Source organism: Mus pahari, chromosome 3 (assembly GCF_900095145.1).
Source record: "Mus pahari chromosome 3, PAHARI_EIJ_v1.1, whole genome shotgun sequence".
Taxonomy (NCBI): domain Eukaryota; kingdom Metazoa; phylum Chordata; class Mammalia; order Rodentia; family Muridae; genus Mus; species Mus pahari.
The window spans coordinates 110,290,392-110,296,726 of record NC_034592.1 but is presented as its reverse complement, the minus strand read 5'-3'; the positions used below and the strand labels follow the sequence as shown (position 1 = coordinate 110,296,726).

Here is a 6,335-nt window from a genome sequence, read left to right as displayed (position 1 = left end):
AGGGAGAAGGAGGAGAAAGAAGTCTATGATGGCTTAAGCAGGGGTTGTGTCAGCCAGCTTTCTATCACTGTGATAAAAATACCGCACTGTGTATGCTGTCAAGCTACATGTGCCAGAGAACACAGTCTGAAACACCTCTGCTCAGGTTTCAAACTATCAATCGTATTTTAAGAACTAGTCTTTATGAGAGAAGAATCTATTTACAATTTTAAAAAAAGAATTGCTCCTATAGAAATGCCATAGTTTCATTAGAAAAAACAAAAGAGGCCAGGTGGCAGTAGTGCATTCCTTTAATCCCAGCAAGAGGCAGAGGTAAGTGGATCTCTGAGAATTCGAGGGCAGCCTGGTCTACAAAGCCAGTTCCCGGATAGCCAGGGCTACACAGAGAAACCCTGTCTTGAAAAACCAAAAAGAAGAAAAAAATTGTTCACTGAATTTTGTCTTGGGATGAGGACAGAATTCCCAATGTGCCACTGCAAACTGGTGATCTCAGCATAGACATTATAAAATCAAAAGACCTAGCAACTCTAAAAGGCACCAAAGATGTTCTCGGTATCAAATCTCAGCAAAGTATGAAAAATGTAAATGTAAACAAGCAACCCACCTCGTTAGTAACAATTAATAGGGTTAGTAAGGTAAAACTAAAGGCACATCAAAGAATTATTCTTTTTCTTGTGATTTGAGACAAAGTTTCTCTGTGTAACCCTGGCTGCCCTGTAACTCAGAGGTCTGCCTGTCTCTGAGCTGGGATTAAAGGTGTGTTCTACCACTGCCCAGCTGAAATTAAGTCTTGAAAAATTCATTCTTTAATACTTTTCAGTGAATGACTTATCTTTACATCTATTTTATATACCTGTAACATGGAGCAATGTAAAACTGTCTCATGTGAAAAGGACCGCTGATAGATTTTTACCAGTGAAGACCAGGGAGCCGGACCAAAGAGGCAGAGAAAGCACCCAGCTGACCTTCCTCCTCTACCCAGAAGCAATGCCCCTTCCTCATGCCTTCTACAAACAACTGGGGACTGGAGAGATGGCTCATCGGTTAAGAGCACTGACTGCTCTTCCAGAGGTCCTGAGTTCAATTCCCAGCAATCACATGGTGGCTCACAACCATCTGTAATGGGATCTGATGTCTGAAGAGAGTCACAGTGTATTCACATGCATAAAATAAATAAATCTTCTTTAAAAATATTGATTTAAAAAAAAAACTTTCAAAGGTCGGGTGTGGTGGCACACGCCTTTAATCCCAGCACTCGGGAGGCAGAGGCAGGTAGATTTCTGAGTTCGAGGCCAGCCTGGTCTACAAAGTGAGTTCCAGGACGGCCAGGGCTATACAGAGAAACCTTGTCTCTAAGGAAAAACAAAACAAAACAAAACAAAACCCTTCAAACAGAATGTCCCTCTCTTCTTCTTCCTGTGAGTCTCTCTCACCACCCTCCTGACTCCCTCTTACTCTGTTTTTTTTCTTAATAATTCTATGTTCACTTCCTGTCACTTGGTTGCTTGTGCCACCTCTTGACCTATGGTTGATTTTATTTAATCTTGTTTACAATATTTATGAAGAAAGCTCTTGGACTAAAGGTGTGTGTTAAGGCTGAGCCACACCACAACTAGAAACAGGTTTTTGCAGTAAACAACACACTCCCTCTGGGTTTACAGTGTGATCAAATATCCTGCAACAGGACAGATACTCCGCTTAGATGGCTCCTCTAGTGCTGACATGCTGTAACAATTAATTGTTGCATTTTGTAATTCTCTTGACTCGACTGCAAGTGTTTGGCTTAGTCTGGTTAACGGAGAGTTGTTAGCATCTCTTCTGTCCCTAGGAGGTCAGGTAGGTACATGTAAACTCGGCTGAGGCTCAGCTAGTCAAAGCCAAGAAACTACTTGCCTCTGGGACCTAAGTGCAGAATACAAAACAGACATAATGCCTTCGCTCTTACCTCAGCCATCCAACTCGACAGCAATAGCTACCACTCCCCAGTCTTCCATACCAGTCTCTCTCATCTGATTCAGGGCTCATTTGTTCTTTCCATCTTCATTTCAAAGGGTCTACCTTCTACAATGGAGTTGAAGGATGGAATGCTGTCAATTCCAGGTAAGTGGATGGAAAAGAAGAGCCTCATGATACATGAGAAATAAGACTTAAATCTTTCATCTTTTCTCTTCTATGTATAATTTAGATTTATCTATATGTACATCTATTAAATGAGGTAATATGCAGCAAGTTACAAAGTGGAGAACTCTTGGTGCTGCCTCAAGAAATTTGGCAGGAATGTGACACTGGGCTAGGTCAAGGAAGTAGGCTAAAGATCTTGACCAACTTGAGAAGTCCCTGAATATCACAGGATATTGTTTGTCTTGTTTATTCCTTGGCCTAGAACTAACCTTATTCTTTGCATGTAATCTGAATGGTATAAAAACAGACAGGTAAAAAATAAACCCACTTCAGCCTCAGCACTGATTCGAGTCATGTTATAGTGTTGTCTAACTGTCTTTTTCTTTTCAATCCTCAGTCCCTCCCTAGTGACCCCATTGACTGACTGAGCTGGCTTGGTCAGTACCCTTACAGAATAATGGATATCTCAATATATATTTAAAATATATTTATCATAGCTTAAAATAGAAGAGCATATCCATATTTAACGAAATAATTTTTTTATATGCAACTCAATTCTAAAACTGATTTGAGTGAAATCCAGGCATTCTGGGGTCCCATCCATGTTCTTATTTTTTTTATTGTATTTGTTTTGTGAGACAGGATTTCTCTGTGTAGCCCTGACTATCCTGGAACTTGCTTTGTAGTTCAGGCTGGTCTCAGTCTGCCTACCTCTCCCTCTCGCGTGCTGGGATTAAAGGTGTGCTCCACTATGCCTGGCTCCCCATCCAAGTTCTTAGGCTTGTTCCAGGTCATGATCTCACTTCCCTATGCTACAACTACTTGGTCTGGTAATTATAGGAAACCATGAGTCATTTGAACCAATCAGAACCTGCTGATCATACCAAGCAATTTTTCAAAAACAAGAGACCAAAAGAATCAAAACGTTTAAACAAGCAAAATATCTTTGGGTCTAACTTTGGTTTCTAACATTGAAAATTGTAATTATTACATTTTTTTAGAGCTCTCCAGTTAAGACCTGGGGAGACTGCTCAGCAGTTAAAGGAGATGCTAACATCCAAAACTCTAAGATCTACAGGTAACATGTTTTCATTAATAACAGCAGCAACACAAGCAATGGTACTGGGCAGGTGGCTCAGCAGTTAAGAGCACTTGCTGTTCTTGCATAGGATCAGAATTCAGTTCCCAGCTCCCAGGTAAGGTGATTCACAGATGTCTGTAACTCCAACTACAGGGGATTTGTCACCTTGTATTGTTATCCTCAGGCATGTACATACATAAACACACACACACACACACACACACATGTGCACAAATAATGTTTTTTAAAATTTGTATTTACATTGGCGTTCTGCCTCCACGTATATCTGTGTGAGGATGTCATGTCCCCTGGAACTGGAATTACAGACAGATGTGAACTGCCCTGTGAGTGCTGAGATTTGAACCTGGGTCCTTTGGAAAAGCAGCCAGTTCTCTTAACTGCTGAGCCATCTCTCCAGCCTGTCTTTGATAACCTCCTGACTGCAGGAACACAGAGACAATGGCTCCTTTGGTTATGCTGTTTGGCCAATTAAGAGTCACTGAACTGCCGGGCGGTGGTGGCGCATGCCTTTAATCCTAGCACTTGGGAGGCAGAGGCAAGCAGATTTCTGAGTTCGAGGCCAGCCTGGTCTCCAGAGTGAGTTCCAGGACAGCCAGGGCTACACAGAGAAACCCTGTCTCAAAAAACCAAAGAGTCACTGAACAGTGAAGAAAGGAAGACAGGTTTACTTATACCTCCCCTATACAGCTCTCCTAACAGTTTATCAAAAATGCTGCATTTGGCCACAGTTGCTACAGCCCTGAAGGAGGCATGGGAGGGCTCAGGCTCCTCTACCATACCCCAGCCTTGCTCTGAGACCCCTTACACCTTCCAAGCACTGTCCAAGCACTGTGGAGACAGCAGTCTGCTGACATTCACTCCTGGCTGCCACCCTTCCACTCATGGATCTCAACTCTGCCCATTTTTCTACAATGAAGGCCAACAACAGTTCTTTCTTTTTATTCCATTTTTCAGGATTTGTGTGTGAATTTTGTTTCTGAGGAAGGATTTCACTTTGTAGCCCAGGGAGGCATGAAACACACTCTGTGGCCTAGGCTGACCCCACACTCTCAGCAACTCTCCTGCCTCAACCTTGATTTATAACAAAACCTATGAAGTAAAATATAATAGCTATACAGATGTATATAATTTATATACATCAAAATAGTAACAATACTTGTCTCTGAGTCCTAAGTTTCAGCAAAATTTGTTCCTTAGTTCTAAAAGTTCAAGTATAGTTAGCCACATATATTTCTTAGTTTTCTAGCCATCAAGAAGCCCCTTGACAATAACTTTGTTGTCTACCATGTGTCTTCAATATGTGCTACTCTACAATGCAGAATGGAAGAAAAGGATCTGTATATTTATTAATATAATCTATTATAATAAAAATGAACTCTAGTTCAATAAGAACTCAAATTATTCAGTAAGAACAATTTAAAAAATTTTTGGAAGCAATATAGAAATTTCACTAATTATGGGGGGGAACTTTCCAGTACTATAGTGTTCGGTTTGTGCATTGTGAGTGCTAATATTTATAAAATCTTTTTTTTTTTTTTTTTTTGGTTTTTCGAGACAGGGTTTCTCTGCATAGCCCTGGCTGTCCTGGAACTCACTTCGTAGACCAGGCTGGTCTCGAACTCAGAAATCCGCCTGCCTCTGCCTCCCAAGTGCTGGGATTAAAGGCATGCGCCACCACGCCCGGCTATTTATAAAATCTTATGTTGAACATTCTGTGGCCTTACATAGCTATCTTACTAAGCAAGCATTCTCTTTACCCCCACTTGTACAAATGAGGACACTGACACACCAAGAGGTTAGCTAATATACCCCAAACTCATAACAGCTGTAAGATGGAAAACTGGTATTATATAATGTTAAATAGAAAAATATCTGGATCCCAAACTGCACAAACATAATGGGTTTCTCTGTGTAGCCCTGGAACTCACTCTGTAGATCAGGTTGGCCTTAACTCAAGAGATCTGCCTGCCTGTGCCTCCCAAGTGCTGGGACTAAAGGTGTTCGACACCACCACTGGGCTTTAATGTCTGTTTTTAGTGGGACCTAAACTCAGCCTTATCTCTGAGTTCTTCAGATAATCATGCGACTTAAAATTCAACCCTCACACGGTCTTCCAACACTCTTTCTTTCAGTTTTCAAAGAATAAAGTACAGTTAGGAGAGTTTATAAAAGACACTCCTGTGCAAACCCTCAACCTCCAGAGTTCAAAGTCCTCATTCTGGATATGACACTGTCAAACGGGGGGGGGGGCTCAGTCCCCCAATTAGTGCACGATACGCCTACCAGCCTCATCTAGGTAAGGCCCGAAACCATCAGCACTTTTAAACGAGTTGGAGATTTAATTTCTTTTTTTTTTTTCTTTTTTAGTTTTTGAGACAGGGTTTTTCTGTATAGCCCTGGAACTCACTTTGTAGACTAGGCTGGCCTCGAACTCAGAAATCTGCCTGCCTCTGCCTCCCAAGTGCTGGGATTAAAGGCGTGCACCACCACCCGGCGAGATTTAATTTCTTTACAGTCTCAGGAACGCCCGCTTCCTGAGAGGAGCTTCCCGCCGGCCGCTGCCCGGCCTGCGAAGGGCTCCGCAAAGAAGCTGGCGGCCAGGGCGCTCCGGGGTCCCGAAAGGGCGGCGGGCACGCGGCCCCTGTCGGCCTTGGCCTCACGCTTCAGGACCTCGGGGCCACGCGCCCAGCCCCGAGTCCCTGCCCCCGGCCGGAGCCCGGCGCCCCTCACCTTACCAGCGGCTCATGAGCTTCCGCTCCAGCGCCTCCACAGAGCAGCGTCCCAGCAGCTACGCGTAGCTGGCAGAGCGCTGCTAGGATTCGATTGGCTGTCCAGCTGGTGGGCGGGGGTTTGGCCGCGCAAGTCTGTGAGTCCAGCTGCCCATGCTGCTGAATGGGGAAAATTACTAGCTGCTGTTTTTGCACTTGTTTGGTGTATAGTGTCGCTACTTTGTCAGCTCCCTTCGCGCCATATACAACTGGGGCTTCTTATTCTTTTTTTTTTTCTGGTGGTGGGTATATTCGGGACCTTGTTTAGTTTTGCGGCTCAAACATAATTGATCTGACACAAAAACTTGTTCCTGTAAGGAGCGAAGATTCCAGAAAACCAGTGT

General features: G+C 43.3%; 1 protein-coding gene across 5 annotated transcripts in view; it reads right to left on the bottom strand.

The window, feature by feature from the left end:
• Blvra (biliverdin reductase A) overlaps positions 1 to 6,008 on the bottom strand; it is a 26,295-nt gene extending 20,287 nt beyond the window's left edge. The window contains exons 1-2 of one of the 5 annotated variants that reach the window (XM_029536644.1): positions 5,959 to 6,008; positions 1,946 to 2,061 (exon numbers count right to left, since the gene is read on the bottom strand). The gene's annotated coding sequence lies outside the window, so the exon portion shown is untranslated. Of the gene's footprint in view, positions 1 to 1,945; positions 2,088 to 5,953 lie in introns of all 5 variants that reach the window. The other 4 variants (XM_029536646.1, XM_029536645.1, XM_029536647.1 and 1 more) reach the window with 4 other exon arrangements.
• Positions 6,009 to 6,335: the final 327 nt, after the last annotated feature.